Here is a 17,479-nt window from a genome sequence, read left to right on the forward strand (position 1 = left end):
GATAAATTCACCAGTTTATATTTAAGCTAAATTCCGGTAAGCTAACACTTTAAGACTTGCTGCATATTTAGGGGCGCCGTACTAGATATGTAGCGCAAGTGTGGGAATATTCGGCAAACGGATGCGTATTGCCAACGAAAAAGTAGAAAGATCAGCAAAAAATTAGGACTAGATGGAACTGGCGTCAATACATTTGAAAACGTTGCACCGATTTTGTACAACCTTTAGCGTCCATTGAAATCTGAAATTGGGGACAGGAGGCAAAACTAAAAGTGTCCGTCCCGATTTGTTATACGGCCAGAACCGTTTAAACGGTTACGGGCAAAGTTAGCAAAATTTGTTGATAATATTTAAATGGACGCACATACTGCATGTACATACGTACATCGCTTTACAATTGTGGGAAGTACATAAAAAGCCCGATAACATAACCTAATATAATCAGGTAATTAGCCTACGTTGTTCAATCATTTTCTGAATATCGCCTTAGAATTTACTGTCGAAATTAGTTTTTCTTTTATCTCGCTTTTGCTTTTGAACAAAAACTTTCACTTTGACAGTGAAATTAAAGTTATCAAAAATGAAAGCAGGAATTCAAAACTAAAGTTTAAACTTTTTTTTTTGACTTTCTCTTTACTGCTGCCAGTAATGTAGTAAAAATTACATAAACTTAATTTATCCCTCTGTATTGCAGATGCCGCTTGAAGATGCATACCAATCTGACGCAGTAAACATTTAGACTTGGGTTATATCAGAGTTGAGGACTAACGTACATCTCATGTCTCAGGCGTTGTTTCTCAGTAATGGCCTAACTTGAGATTCAAAGGGTGCTAAACAAAGAGGAAATGTTTAATATGGCAAAAAAGGCTTTTTCTCAAGTTCAGAAAACGATAGTTCTCAAGTTGTTCTCAAGAATTATTCTCCTTAAAATATAATGCCCTCAACTTTCATTTGTTGTTTTTCTTACAATAATATGTTTGTTCTTCAGAGATGTATCTGAATAAAAATTTCATAATAGATTAATGCTATTCATTTTTAGCGAACAGGCGAAATATGCTGGATATATATTTGAGAACCATAAATTTCTCAAAAATTCTCTACGTTTGGGGAATAATTAAAATGATATTTGTGATAAACTGGAGAAATAAATGTTTCTCAAAATATCTGAGTGGTTGGAGAAAAATTAGAGAATGACTTTGGATATGAACTTGAGAACCATAAGTTTTTCAAGATTTATTAAAGTTTTGCGAACGAATGGAGAAAAATGTTGGAAACTAACTTGAGAACAAGATAGTTGGAGAATATATACAGAAGGATGTTGGATATCGACTTGAGAACTATGATTTTCTCAAAGGCTGGAGAAATATAAACAGCAGGCCCCAGGGTTTTCCCATTTATAAATTGTAATTCGATCCAAAGTTCTATTTGCTAGACTCCGAGACCCTTACTTGAAAAAAAAAACACCACATCTCAGCCGGTAGTCGACATTAAATTTCAAACCCAATAAAATAAACAGAAAATTTCATCATATTGTTGATTTTAATTTGTCGAAATATATTTTCTCCATATTTTATACTATTAGCGTGCTGAAGGCTTTCACTAGAGTAGGGCTCCTGCCGACAGTGTGGTGGGCTAGCCAGAATTCCTATCTCCCGACTATGTGTTCGACAGATTTTGGATTAGGCCGGTAGTATTTAGGTGACGAAGAACTTGTCTACGGATTATTTGCAACCAAAGGTATACCCGGCTGTATTTCAATGCAAACTTATCGATATCTTGTGTTGATAACAAGCGTACAAAAGAAAATTTGCGGAAATTCAACTATTCAACGGAAATTTAGCCTTCCCATTCCCGTGCAGCATTAAGAATTGTCAAGCACCTAGAATCAGTAGATGAACAATCAGACGTGGATAGTGACCGCTAGGCATAGGCCATGAGGCGGTAGAAGAAAGCCGAGTTCAATCAGTGAAGAAGATTGGAAAAGAACTAGGATCAGACGGAGGACCTTCCCATTCCCGTGCAGTATTAAGAGTTCTCAATCGCTTAGAAGCAGTGGTAGACTCAACAGATCTAGAGAGTGACTGCTAGACATGGACTGTGAGGCGGTAGAAGTGTGCCGAAATCTGTTCAAGAGTTTTGCTGCGAGAAGCCCAGTATGCAGAGGAAGAAGGTTCAGACGGCAGAGTGAAAAAAAACACTTATAACTATCGAAAAGGCACTAAACTGATCCCCTTCTGCCACTGCACGTTGGTCACTGAATTTAGGGCGCTTTAACTAAGAGGAGAAGTAAAATTTAAGTTAGGTTGACAAAGTGGTAGGATTTTAAATTGTGCCTACCTTTGCCATGTAGTTTGAGCCCGTATGGAAAAACCTGGACTTAAATTTGTTAAATTAACTCAATTTTTAAACAGAAATGTTAGTATTCTTTCTTAAAGATAATCCTAGTTTTAAAAGCAGTTGTATGCTTTCGTTTCCCGGTAGTCTACTTAAGATTTTACATGAAGGCTAAAAAATTAAATATATCACTCACCTCATATAATAGAGATAATTGTTAAAGGTTTATTTTATAGTTTTGCACTTGGCTAAATTTCACAGTTAACATTTGTACAAACATCTGTTTAATGCAAAACTCAATCTTTTAGATCGTTCAGTTTTTGACTTTGATGTGCCGACGGCATTTGCTTGATTCACTATAAAAGACACCGTCGTCACTATGATTTGCAATTAAAACTTCTTCACTTAACTTATTTGTCTTTATCAAATTTCAGAATAATATTAAAACCGAAACATTAAGATTTATATGAATGTAGTTTAAAGAGTATTAGGGTATTCCGGTATACACATAAATTATTTCAGTTTTTATTGTTCAAGATATCAAAATACATAAATAATTGGTATTAAATTACACAGCGAAGTAACAAAAAAAACAGATTATTGTTTTTTGATTTCACGAATTTCTATTTGCTTGTTTTTAGTTCAGACCATCTCCCACATTCACTGAAACTTTGCATGCACTTACGGCGAGAACTTAACAACAGAAAAACACAAAGGCCTTGTCGTTAGTTTAAGTTTCAAATTGTATCTGAGCGTCTAACAAAGTGACGACGAATTAAGCGAATGACTTTTTGGCCATTGTCACATGGCAAGTTTACGAACGGAAATGTGAATTTGGTCGGTTTGCGCAAAATGCGAAAGCGTTTTGGAAATTTATTTTCAGTTTTAGTTGCAGTTGTCGGTTGGCGGCTAAGTTGCAACTGACAGCTGTTTGGACGCCGTTGCACGATGCAAAAGCCCAATTGCGAATGCGGCACAAACTAACATGGCTAGCGACCAACCACTTTGTCTTATACTCCACTTCGTGCCAAACATAACATTTTTGCACTGTACAATGTACTACGTACTACGCACTTCCATATACATATATGTACATAAGATAAATATGTACCTTGTAGGCCCACGGGTAAAAATATAAATATTTACAAAAATTTTACACAAGAAACTGCCATAACAATGTTGTTACAAGACTTCACTATTGCGTGTGCCATGGTGCTGCAGTCGAGAGGATTTCGCGCTATGTACATAGTTGAGATGCCGTACGAATAAAACATATCACATAATTTTGTTTACCGAGTCTATTTTCAAAGCACTCCAAAGTCGAAGCCGCTCAAATGTTGTCTACGCAAATTTTATACAAATACAAACCAAATCCACCCAAAAACCGTAGATGGAATGAATGAAAAAACATAGTCCCAACAAAAACAAGTAAGGAAGGCTAAGTTCGGGTGTAACCCAACATTACATACTCAGCTGAGAGCTTTGGGGACAAAAAAAGGGAAAATCACCATGTAGGAAAATGAACCTAGGGAAACCCTGAAATGTGTTTGTATGGCATGGGTATCAAATGGAAGGTATTAAAGAGTATATTAAAAGGAATTGGACCATAGTTCTATAGGTGGACGCCATTTCGGGATATCGCCATAAAGGTGGACCAGGGTGACTCTAGAATGTGCTTGTACGATATGGGAATCAAATGAAAGGCGTAAATGAGTAATTTAAAATAGATTGGGCCATAGTTCAACAGGTGGACGCCATTTCGGGATATCGCCATTAAGGTGGACCAGGGGTGACTCTAGAATGTGCTTGTACGATATGGGAATCAAATGAAAGGCGTAAATGAGTAATTTAAAATAGATTGGGCCATAGTTCAACAGGTGGACGCCATTTCGGGATATCGCCATTAAGGTGGACCAGGGGTGACTCTAGAATGTGCTTGTACGATATGGGAATCAAATGAAAGGTGTTAATGAGTATTTTTAAAGGGAGTGGGCCATAGTTCTATAGGTGGACGCCATTTCGGGATATCGCCATAAAGGTGGACCAGGGGTGACTCTAGAATGTGTTTGTACGATACCGTGTTAACGGCCGAACGGAAGGACAGACGGTCGACTGTGTATAAAAACTGGGCGTGGCTTCAACCGATTTCGCCCATTTTCACAGAAAACAGTTATCGTCATAGAATTTATGCCCCTACCAAATTTCACAAGGATTGGTAAATTTTTGTTCGACTTATGGCATTAAAAGTATTCTAGACAAATTAAACTAAAAAGGGCAGAGCCACGCCCATTTCGAAATTTTCTTTTATTTTTGTATTTTGTTGCACTATATTATTACTGGAGTTGAATGTTGACAAAATTTACTTATATAATTTAAAGGTATTAAATTTTTTGTTAAAATTTTACTTTTAAAAAATTTTTTTGAAAAAGTGGGCGTGTTCGTCATCCGATTTTGCTAATTTTTATTTAGCTCACATATAGGAACAGGAGTAACGCTCTTGCCAAATTTCATCATGATATCTTCAACAACTGCCAAATTACAGCTTGCAAAACTTTCAAATTACCTTCTTTCAAAAGTGGGCGGTACCACGCCCACTGTCCAAAATTTTACTAGTCTTCTATTTTACGTCATAAGGTCAACTCACCTACCAAGTGTCATCACTTTATCCGACTTAGGTAATGAATTAACGCGCTTTTTCGGTTTTTCGAAATTTTCGATATCGAAAAAATGGGCGTGGTTATAGTTCGATTTTGTTCATTTTAAATTGCGATCTGAGACGAGTGCCTAGGAACCTACATACCAAATTTCATCAAGATACCTCAAAATTTACTCAAGTTATCGTGTTTACGGGCGGACGGACGGACGGTCCAGATCATTTTGTTGTATAGAAATCTATATCTATCTCGATTAGTTTACGTCGTTACGGTTTACCGTTATGCGAACAAAGTTAATATACCCTGTGAGCTCTGCTCAGCTGAGTATACAAAAGTTGGGGAGCTCACGAGTTGCGTGGCACTGAATAAGCGCATTTGAACATTTAAGAGCCCATTACTGATACTTAGCATAGACTTGGCTTGACTTGAGAACTGTCACTTACAATTCTGTGAAATGAACATTGCATGTTACTGATTACTCAAAATTTGGCAACACTTAACTTGACTTAGAAGTCTGTTGAATTTTGATTTCCTATGTAAGTTCTAAGTGACGTTTTCCTTTTTTAGATGCCATTTGTTTGTTTTTCCATTTCATTTTGACATTTTGCCATACAAATTGATATTTATTGATTATGATGCTAGATTGTATGCGCTAAGTGGAGTATAATCGTGGCTAAGTTGCCAAGTTTACGCCAAGTCAAGTCAAGTCTATGCTAAGTATCAGTAATGGGCCCTTTAGGTTAGCTTTACGTTTTTGAATGTGTGTGAGCCGCCAAAATCCTCTCAATCCCTTCTCCCTTGCTCATGAAAGGTTGCACCGCTTGTGCAAAAGCTCACCGTCAAATGTGCGATCGAGTCATAAAGAAGGTTATTGCGGTGCGCAAAAGGTAGGAAATCGAAACGAAACTGACTGAGAATGGAAAATATTAGTTTCAGTACCATTATTCGAACTGTAGTGTGAATCAAACATCCATTCAGTTTTGTTTTGGCTGATTTGCAATGCAGTTGCGAAATTTTGTGGGAGGATTGCTTTTACTGCGTAGTGGGCCTCTCGGGTAATTGGGTTAGCAAAATACAAATATATGCATTTATATAATTTAATGTATCATTTGAGCAACTTGAATGGCTACACTTCCGGAAGACACTAGAGCCTGATCACTTTTTCACCGCAAACCTGCGGCTTTCCAATCACCAGCAAGTCTTCCGAAAATTACATAGCACCATCACCGCGCTAAACGCCATCAAAGGGCATCGAGATAGTTCAGAAACGTAACATAGAAACCCAGAAGAATTAAACAAGGGATACCACAGGATGGTGTTCTATTCCCACTTTTCTTTTACTTTTATATATAGAAGCTCCCTTTTCTACTAGAAGCAGTTATCATTGTGTCCTACACCGATGACTGCACGATAATCGCAACAGGTCCTGGCATATCCATTGATGAGCTTTGTTATAAAATAACGACTAACTTCCTAACCTTCCAGATGTTTCACGTAGCGAAATCTGACACTGTAAAGGAGCAAATGCTCGGCGACATTATTTTTAATGTGGATATGGCAAATGTCTACCACCCAATATGGTCCACATCGAAGGCATTACGCTACCAATTGTCATACATCCAAAAATACTGAGTGTGACGTTCGATCAGGATCTACATTTTGGTTGTTTGTATTCGGCGTGTTCTCAATATGGTGGCCGAGCCTAAAAAGAGCATACTGAAGGAAACTGCAGGCCTGTCAATACACCGCGCTCAAAAATGCCACGGGATGTCTCCTCCAGAACATCATCTACACAGTGAGACAAAAATATTCCCCAGGAGGAAAGAAATGCTGAATAATTAGTTTCTGCTGAATACCCAGAAACCGGGGCATATCAACAGATATCTGATTAAAGAAACCCCACCTCCCACGATTTTAAGAAGTCATTTCGGTAAGCACTATTATGAAATCCGGCACTTATGAGCTCAGCCGTATGAAAAAGATGAGCATGACAAACATCCATAAGACAAATACCCTAAACTCTCAGTTGAGGGAAGCAACCTCCCCAGGCAGATGCAAGTCACTCAAGCTGAACTTCGATCTGCACACTGTAATAGTTTAAACTCATACTTATCCAGAATCAAACTCACCTATTAAAACTGCAAGTTTCTACGGACTCTCGTTAGAGGACATTAATAAAAATTAATGAGTGGTCGCATCTATTGGGTAGGGCGAAGCACTTCGTCAACAACAACAGCAATCATATAAAAAGCAAACTATCAGATTGTTATAAAATTAATTATTGATATCATGTGCTATATCGACCTTGTCTACATCGGACATTTAATTTCACTGCGCTTATTATAACATACGAGCCGGACCCGTGCGCAACAAATATAAAAGTCTCACATCAAATATCAACAGAAATCAGCTGTTCTATCAATCAAACATCTATAAACTTACATGCGCTTGGGCTGCCATTTGGCGAATGTTTGAAATTACCGGTTATCAATCAAACATCTATAAACTTGTATGCCCTTGCGCTGCCATCTGGCGAATGTGAGCAACTGCCGGTAATGCAGAGCTAGTTCTAATCAAATATTCACAATAGTGCCATAGTACAAATAGATTTCTTTGTGTGCTCACAGTCGTTAAGTTTTAACAAATTATTTTAATAAAATATTGCTAAACAAAAGCACTATGACTAATAATGCCCAGAGCTCGCTAATAGCACGAAACCCCATCTTTACAACCAAAACTTTATTTATAGATTTGGATTCCAAATAAGAGCAAAAAAGGGACCTGTACATAAAAACAGGAATTAAAAATAAGATATACGATTTTTTCATATAAACACTCAGCTTTTGTATGGTACCATAATGCAGAGATAGAATTAGCCGTTTTAAACTTTACAGACTCGAATCTCAAAGTTATTTTCAGAGTACAAGCCCAAGTAACAAATTCGGTGAGTTTTTTAAAAAAAGATACTACCAAAAATCCACTGTGCACTGCTTCAGCCTTTCGCTGCTAAAGTCCTCATCAATATTAAGCCAACAAAGTATATATATCTACAAACATATACACACTAAATTACACCACACTTCATTAGGAAATGTTCGCAAGATTGGTGAGACCAATTGTTTGCATGACTGAGCTGAAATTTTCATTTTGTTTCTGCAGTTTGAAAGCTTCAGCTCGGAGTTGTTCCAGCTACATACTAATGTACATCAAGTCGACTTGTTTGATGTTGCAGGTGAGAAAAGGACATTGCTTGAGCAGCAGTAATAAATAATAAGTTAAATAAATGAGTTGAGGAGAGTACAAATGTGAATAGCAATGTCCTGAAACAAAGGATTATTGGCGGATATTGGAGGTTTATAAGGGAGTGCGTACATACAAAGTTTTGTAGACAGATGTGTGATGGAGCCATAATATTTGCGGCTTCTTAATAAATACTATTATGTATATATTGACAGCCATAAGAGTCGAGAACACGGTTACTAAAAATGAAAAATGTTTGGAAAATTTAACTTTTCAGTTAATTCTGCCCTATTGCTTAAATACATCGATAGAAACTTAAAAGTTATGAACGAGAAGAACACTCTTCAACAAATCGAAACATAGCCGACTTGAAGAGAACTGGAATGCCAACAGATGCAGCTTTAGGAAATTCAAAATCTGCATTAGAAAGGCAAAGGATTCATGGTAATAATACTGTGAGAACCTGGCAACAACATGTTGATAATGTTTCTAGACTTCGCTAAATACTATCTGGATCAAACGTATCCCCAAGTAGCTTAAAGAAGTCTGATGGCTCACGGATCGTCTCCAGTGAGGTAACTTTGGGGGTATTGATGGAGACACACTTTCCGGAAACCTACCTCACAAAAATCGTAGACCAGGATAAGATACTAGGGGCTGTCAAATTATTCCCACCTCCCAATCGGCGGGACCGGCTGGATTGCATTTCGCTTGCGACAAATTGATACGCCATATACATCTGCATGGTTTGCTTTTAAGATGCCTAAAAGATAGCTATGAGCCCGAAGCCTGGAAAGAGGTACGGGTGGTACTCATTCCTTAAGGGGGGAAACTAAACCACTAGGAAGCAAATGACTACAGGCCAATAAGCCTCTCCTCCTTTATTCTTACAGCACTGGAGAGACATATCTACCTGCAAGATGATGCAGCTAAGCGCGCAAGGCAAATCAGTTGAAAGCGCCCTTCACAAGGGTAGGTCAGCCACATTAAGAAATCATGAACTGCAAAGAATACACCTTACCAGCCTTCCTCGACATTGAAGGTGCCAACAAAGTTCAACCGGAGGCCATAACCAGAGCACTTACACTACATGGAACCGAAGACAACATAGTTGCATGAATCGATTCTTTGCTCAGGAGAAGAGTCGTGTACGAGACTTTATGAGCTGGCTCAGTTAGTAAAACGGCTACTTGAGGCACAACTCAGGGCGTTGTTTTATCGCCTCTTCTTTGGATACTGGTGATTAATGAAATTTTAGAAATCTTTAGGACGAAGGGGAAAAGCTTAGTCGCATACGCCGACAACTTAGTGATTCTGATTCGAAAATGGGCACTCGAAGATATTAGATAACATGACATAACGTCCCACACCGATCACGGCTTTTCTTTGACTTCCTGGTGCAGAAAATCTTTTGTAAGGCGAATGAGAAAAAGGCCTACACAGTGCTAGGGGCATTACGCATAGGGCTCAAATATGGAAAAGAATGTTCACTTAAATCAATCGTACCAGGCCGAGGTCTATGCCATAGAGAGAAAAGCCAGACTGTTCCAGGATGGTTATATATATTTGAGATTAGGGTAACGAACTGTGGGCCAACCGGGATGATTGCGAAATCGCAAGGTACTTATAGTCAGGTTCAGATAGGAAAGCAACTACCTTCTTTCTCAAGCTAAACAAATCTGCAGTGAGAAAACTTACGGATGTTACCGCAGGTCATTGCGCTATTGCACCAATGCTCCGAGGGTGGCGCACACCAACAAGCTCGCTCTAAAGAAGCTCTCAGGCTGAGCAGGGGAGGAGTCGATTCATCACTTTCTCTACCGATGTCCTGGACTGCAAACAAAACGACTCACATTTCTGGGGGCAAGGGTTTTCGACAGTTTGGTAGAGATGGGGAAATTGGATGTTTCACTCCTATTGAGGTTCATCAAGGAAAGCAAATGGTTCGTTGAGGACCACTTGAATGTGATCTGGTAGGACGAATGTGCCGAGACTTTTCACTCACTGAGAGCACTCACAATGGACAAAAATGTGTCCAAGTGGAAGTGTGGGAAATTCCCACGCACACCCTCCAACCTATCCTAACATTCCGTGACATTCAAAGTCTGTTTGTAGAATAAACACATATAAGGTTATACACTAAAACATGCAGGCGTCTATGACAAAGGGGTTTTTGGCCCCTTACTCAAGATTTTTAGGGGTATTCGAAATTATAAGAATGAAATTTTTGTATACTCGACTTGGCATGTCTCGCAAATAAAATACCGTATTAAAGGTTTGTACACATATGAGTAGCTACCTATTGATTGTTAGATGGGTCATCCGTTTTCTGTAAGGCCCAATTACCCTGAAAATAAAGAAAATTTAATTACATATTATTGAAAAATTCTCTAAATTTTACTTACTAAGCTATATACATATTTATTAATTCAAAACAAGCAATAATAAAAAAAATTTAGAATTTATAAATTCCTCTTTTAAATATAATGAAAATTTAAGCATAGCTAGACAGGCAATAAAGTGTCGGGTTCGGCATTCTATGTGTAGTAGACTGGGTCGAAAAAAAAAGTTTCTAATGTCCGCCCCCAAATTTGAAGATTATGTTGAGAGGGTTTCGGAAAATTTTTTTTTGATCCTTCGAAATACAGCCAAAAAGGTTTTGGCTTTAATGTATGTTTTTTCCTTACCAAACGAAAGTACTTAAAAATTCAAGAAAATGTTGCTTTGAAACCATATTACTTATATAATAAACAAAGAAGTTATAGCACTTTCAATATTTATTGCAACTGTTATTTTACCTGATTCTTGTTATACTTAGACCTGAAACTCATGATATTTTTGGAGGAAAAATTGCAGGGTTTGCATTGAAAAGTTAATAAAGATATGGCAAATATCATGAATGGGGGAAGTCAAAGTAAATAAGTGAGTCAAACATGTTGTTTCGTATTTATAATAATAACACTATGCGACAAAATCAACTTTTGTTTTTGTGTATTGGACAAAACCCACTTTTTTGTAGAGATTGAGGCTTAAGTAAACAACGTACTATATCCGTTTTTCGAACCGAAATTTAGTTTTTTGTTAACGCGTTCAGCAAATTGAAAAAGTAAAGGTGAAAAGTCAGAAGTAAGAAGTCGTATTCAGAAATAAGAGTCTGACTTTTCACCTCGTATAACAGCTGTTATACTATATTTCTCAAAAAAAGAATCCAGCCCTTCTAATAAGGGAAAAGGGCGGACCACGCCCACATTTTTACTTGTTCAATTTGCTGAACGCGTTAACAAAAAAATAAAATAAAATTTCGAAATGTAGAATTTCGAACTTCAAACTTCGTAAGCCGATATCTATTTTTTGGAGTCTAACTTCGAAAAACGAAGATAGTACTTTGTTTACTTAAGCCTCAATCTCTACGAAAAATTGGGTTTGTTCAATACACAGAAAAAAAGTTGATTTTTTCGCTTTATTAACTTTTCAATGCAAACCCTGCAGTTTTTCCTCCAAAAATATCATGAGTTTCAGGTCTAAGTATAACAAGAATCAGGTAAAATAACAGTTGCAATAAATATTGAAAGTGCTGTAACTTCTTTGTTTATTATTTTAGTAATATGGCTTCAAAACAATATTTTTTTGAATTTTCAAGTACTTTCGTTTGGTACGGAAAAAACATACATTAGGGGGGGTAAAATTTTGTTAGCTGACCTAATCATGTGAAAACGACTTCATAGCTTAAAAGGACATTAAATGGAAATGTGGAGCTTCTCAAGGCCAAAATAATGAGATATCAATTTTAAAAATCGGACGTCAAATAACCAAGTTACAACGAAAAAACCTTTTTGGCTGTATTTCGAAGGATAAAAAAAATGTAAAAAAATTTTTCTGAAACCCTCTCAACATAATCTTCAAATTAGGGGCGGACATTAGCAACTTTTTTTTTTTTTTTTGTATGGGAACCAACCCAGTCTAATATGTAGCCTGGCCAGAGCCGGGCAACTGCAAAGAAAGTGATCAACACTTTTATCTCCTCCTCGTTCCATGTGTGCTCATTAAGATCTGTTAGGAACCTAGTTCGATTCTCATTTATCCAAGCCAGGTTTTTCTCAATTCCCATTATGTGGGTTTTAAGGTACACCACTGTGGCTTGGTACCCATATAACTGCTGTGTTACACTGAGAGACGAATTCGTTTAGGAACTCTCTGCAATCTATTGCTAGCTTCTTTGAACTAATCCTGCCGTGGAAAGCTTAGATTGTTGCTTGGCTGTTAGATTACGTTTCCACCGATTCTTAGATAGTAGCCATAGAGCGACCTCCCACATATATGTATGTACAAAGTGGAAACAATTAATATGAGATGCAAAGATATGAGAGAAACAAATAAAGAACTAATCGAGAAGGCTGTTTGCGAAAAGTCAACAACCTGGGAGAAATAGGCGAACCGGGAAACTGGGAGTATATAAGCAGCGAAATCTGAGAAAGAGTCAGCCAGTTTGATTTTAATACCTTATAAGTGAAGTACGCGAACACATTGTGAAGTTCTACTACCAGAAGAGTGTTGTAAATAAGAGTATTTTATATACAGAACACTTGACTTTATTTATTCGGCAGGTCAGTGATTCGAACGATTGTATAAGATGCAAAGTAATCGAAAATTTCTTCAAATTAGTAATATTATTCAAAGAAATAAGGTGGGTTATAAAATAGCTTTCTCTGGTGATTTTAATGAAAGCTAGCTATCGTATCTTTGATACGAGATCTGTTCTGAAGGCCAACGCTATGGAATGCGATGTTTGAAGGTGTGCTAAAAATCGAACTTCCCGGATGAACGCAAATTGTCGGCTATGCAGATCATATTGTAGAAATGGCAGTGGCCAAAAACCTGGATCTGCTCCAAGCATTATGTAATGACTGATGAATGAGGAAGAATAAAAATGGGTCTTGAGATGGTTAGCAATAAGAGAGAAGTAGTTTTGGTGAGCCCAAAGTGGATTCTTTATGAGTTAGTCCTAATCAAAAGTGATTATCAAATATATTCGAAGCCTTACACAAAGTATTTGAGATTAAACATTGACACAAAAGAAACTTTTAAGCAGCACTTCAGGGAGGTGGAAGAAAAAGTTAGTATAGGCAAATAATGCCTAAAATCGGTGGCTCATTCCAAGGTATCCGTCAATTATTACCCAACGTAACCAACACGATAATGTTATGTGCAGCAGCAGTATGCTACGTATCTGAAATGACCCACCAAAGAGATATAGTAGCAAGCTGTCGTATTATAGCTACACGATATACAGTGCTTATCGTGCGGTGTCCAGCAACGCGATCGTTGTTTTATCTCAGAAAATCCCAGTAAATTTACTGTCAAGGGAAATGGCCGATCTGTATGTCATTAGAATCGACCATACATCTGAAGTTGCCAAGAAAAGCGCAAAGTCAGAAATATATTTAGGTGGCAAGAACTGTAGGAAGAATCGCAGAAACTGCGCAGAACCTTCATGTTAGCCGAATTGTACGAGTGGAAGCACGACGAATTAAAATACCACCTCACGCAGATATTGAACCACCGCGGCGGTTTCAAGTGGTATCTACATAGGCGTAGGATAGTGCAAGATCCTTTACGATCACACTGTCCCACCGAATTGAAAAATGCAGAACATGTAATGGTTCATTGCCCTCGTTTTCACGGTGAAAGTCACTCGGTACGCAGAATTTTTGGAGAGGAGTCTTCCATGAGGAATTTAGTTTCCCTAATGTGCAAATACATGCATTGTTGGACTGCTGTGAGTAAAATGGCGTTTCTAGTGCTGACGCGTGCAGTACCGAGATAGTAAAGTTTTAATCAATAAAAAGATAAAAGGTTTGACCTCTCTGCGAAAGCATCAAGGAGGTTCGGGGACTGTACAGTTCATTCAAATAAAAACTGTTATAATTCCCAGTGTGGTAATCCAATATTGCTAAGGATATTTATTTCTAGCATACCAAACACATGGGGCGATTCTAAGTAATTCAGGTTAAATTAATAATTGAAATTTCATAAATTTTGTTTTGCAACAAAATTAGATTTACAAAATCAAATTAACGTTTGGTTGTAGTTACGCTTTACATTCCACCCTCAACATAACTACAGCAACCCTTGTGCTTTGTTGTGGGGGATCATATGTGCGTTGGGGTGGGTGCTACTAATGTTCGCATTTTCATTTAAACATACGTACATATGTGGGAAACAACCGAAAACATTTTCCCCACATATTCCTTTCTCAGCATAAACAAAGTAAAATGGTTTCCTAGTAAAAGGAATAAGTCTCATACAAATAAGTTACTTTGGGAGAGGTGGCATGTATGGCTGCATATTGTATGTACTTACTTATATACATATGCACATATGTAACAAGTAAGGAAGGCTAAGTTCGGGTGTAACCGAACATTACTTACTCAGCTGCCAAATTACAGCTTGAAAAACATTTAAATTATCTTCTTTCAAAAGTAGGCGGTGCCACGCCCATTGTATTGTTCTGTGTCATAAGGTCAACCCACCAAAGTTTCATCGCTTTATCCGTCGTCTTTGGTAAAGAATTATCGCACTTTTTCGGTTTTTCGAAATTTTTGATATCGAAAAAGTGGGCGCGGTTATAGTCCGATTTCGTTCATTTTAAATAGCGATCTGAGATCAGGGCCCAGGAACTTACATACCAAATTTCATTAAGATACCTCAAAATTTACTCAAGTTATCGTGTTTACGGACAGACGGATGGACGGACGAACGGAGGGATATGGCTAAATGAATTTCTTTTTTCGCCCAGTTCATTTTGATGTAGAGAAGTCTATATCTATCTCGATTGGTTTATGCCGTTACGGGGTACCGTTATGCGAACAAAATTAATATACTCTGTGCGCTCTGCTTAGTTGAGTATAAAAATGGATAAGCGCAGTCAAGGAGAAATAGTCACATGATACACTTTATAATGCACATTATTCTTTTATTGTCTCTTTGCTTTTCGCTTTTATGTTTTTACACTCTACTCTTGTGCCACAGGACCACTAAGTTCGTATATGTTTGGCTGACTGCCACAACAAGTGGTGGTGAACAGTGCATAAGACAATTGCACAACCGGTTAGTTGTGGAATTTGGCTCATACAGGTGCTCTCAGTTCAGCCAGTTCGAGTGGTGAAGTTCTTTCTTCTTCGGGTGTTTTAAACGAATCTGTGACTTTACAAATGCCAAAATTGGAGCTTGCGCAGTTTGAATGTCGGCTAAAAACTCGCTCATATGTTGCATGCCACATTAACAAAAAATTACAAATAAAACGCGAAATATGTCTGAGTTGTGTTAAAAATAGATTTTATATGTGTTGAAAGCAGAGCAAGTGACATTTTAAGTTCTGGCGAATCTGCAGATAATCGTGGATATGCGCGTTGAGTGTAAGCTTGGTGTTTGCACTAAAATGAAGATGGTTTTTTTTAGATTTCTAAAAATTGTGTGGCATAAGTTGTTTGCTTTTTCTCATGCATTTGGATTTGATAAACAAAATTTCCGTAATTCTCGCTTTAAAACGATATCCTTAAGTTTATGGTGACTTAACCATAACAAGGTAAAACAGCTGATCGAACCAACCTTATGGAAATCAATGTAATCGATTAATGGTGCCATACCATAACGCTAAAGCCATAACCATACCATAGCCAACAAATTGCTTTTTGGTTTTTCGCCATATCCATAACCTAAAAATATTTGAGTTGGAGAATTTATTAGATTTTTGTAGATTTTATTTATTGTTTTGGATACGCTTTGACTAAGAGACTTATTTTTTGTGGTATACTTATGTTTGAAATTTTTGGCGTTTTCTTCATTTTTATGAAATTTTCACTATTTTTAGGTTAAGGCACCAATAACTGATGTCAATTTGATATGGATAAGTAAATATGTGGTTATTACTATGGCATTATGACTATGTCAACTTTAACTCGTGCTTTAGTTGTTATCCCATTAACGAGCAAAGCTTTATCAAACGGTTTAGGTGGGCATCTAATACATAAGTGTTGCAATAAGAGGACAGGAAAAAATCGCAAATTAAAAGATTTTCGATGTAAGTTATGGCCTTGTAGCTATATGAGTGAAAAATTCTAGTAGATCTGCCGTCAAAGGGAATGGCAGATCGGAAGATGCCAAGAAAAGCGTAAGGTCACGAACAATAGCTAAGTAGCAAGAACGATAGAAACAATGGAAGAAAGAGCGTTGAACCTTCACGTTAGGTCAGAGTATAGTGGAATGTTATGAGCGAAAGCACGGCCAGCTGATCTACCACCTCACGCAGACATTGAGTGAGACGGCGGTTTCAAGGACTATTTACATGAGCGTAGGATAGAAGAGGATCATTTATGTTCACACTGTCCCACCGCCTTGTTAAACACAGAACACGCAATGTTTTATTGCGAAAGTACTCCAGAGGTTTTGGAGAAGATCCTTCCATAACGAATTCAGTTCCCCTAATGTGCAGACAATTAGATTTTTGGACTGCTGTGAGCAAAATGGATTTTAGATAATATGCGATTGATGCATGCTGAAAGGGAGCGTAAGGAAATATGCATGTGAAGCAAAGTACAATTAGGAGAACACTTACCTTAAATACATTTCCGAACAAAATTCTTTTTAAATTGTGAAAAATCTCAATTCAATGAGTAAGAGTTTCTAATTTTTGTATAAAACCATTCATGCATTTGAGGGATTTATTTTTCAATTTCTTACGTGTACAAAAGAAAGCTCTGTCAGCATACTACACCTTCGTTCGGCAGAAGCTGGGGACTGTCACCGCATATCATCCACGGCATTAACAACACATTCACTCGACCGTTACTAAAGTATGGATATTCTCACTGGTGGAAAACGCTTGACAAGAAGAGCAATCAACAATAACAGAATCGACCCCGATATACGTAATGTATGTACTGCACATGACTGTAACCATCTTTTTAATTGTAGGCTCTACGCCTACGCCTCTGAAAACAACTTCCCTATAGTCCACCACTGTGGACTGCGGCATATATTAGACGGGATCTCAACTGTTCTAGCGTCCGACATCAATCTGGTTTCTGACTTGCAGTTGAAGAACATAAGATATTCTTCCAAGGGAGGAATGTGAAAAAGACCTAGTTAGTGGTAGAGGAATTACAATCAAAACAGACGTCTCAAAAATGGAAAACGTAGCGATCTTTGAGGATGAGTTGCTTCATTATTTGCTCTGCTGATATCCAGGCCTA

At 37.6% G+C, this 17,479-nt stretch overlaps 1 long non-coding RNA gene across 3 annotated transcripts in view; it reads right to left on the reverse strand.

Moving 5' to 3' along the window:
* LOC137233869 (uncharacterized) overlaps positions 1 to 17,479 on the reverse strand; it is a 278,410-nt gene that overhangs the window by 198,533 nt on the left and 62,398 nt on the right. For 2 of the 3 annotated variants that reach the window (XR_010947586.1, XR_010947584.1), the window contains exon 2: positions 10,528 to 10,575. This is a non-coding gene — a long non-coding RNA (uncharacterized lncRNA). Of the gene's footprint in view, positions 1 to 2,530; positions 3,040 to 10,527; positions 10,576 to 17,479 lie in introns of those variants that run through there. The other variant, XR_010947585.1, reaches the window with a different exon arrangement.

This window comes from Eurosta solidaginis, chromosome 5 (assembly GCF_040869045.1).
Source record: "Eurosta solidaginis isolate ZX-2024a chromosome 5, ASM4086904v1, whole genome shotgun sequence".
NCBI lineage: Eukaryota > Metazoa > Arthropoda > Insecta > Diptera > Tephritidae > Eurosta > Eurosta solidaginis.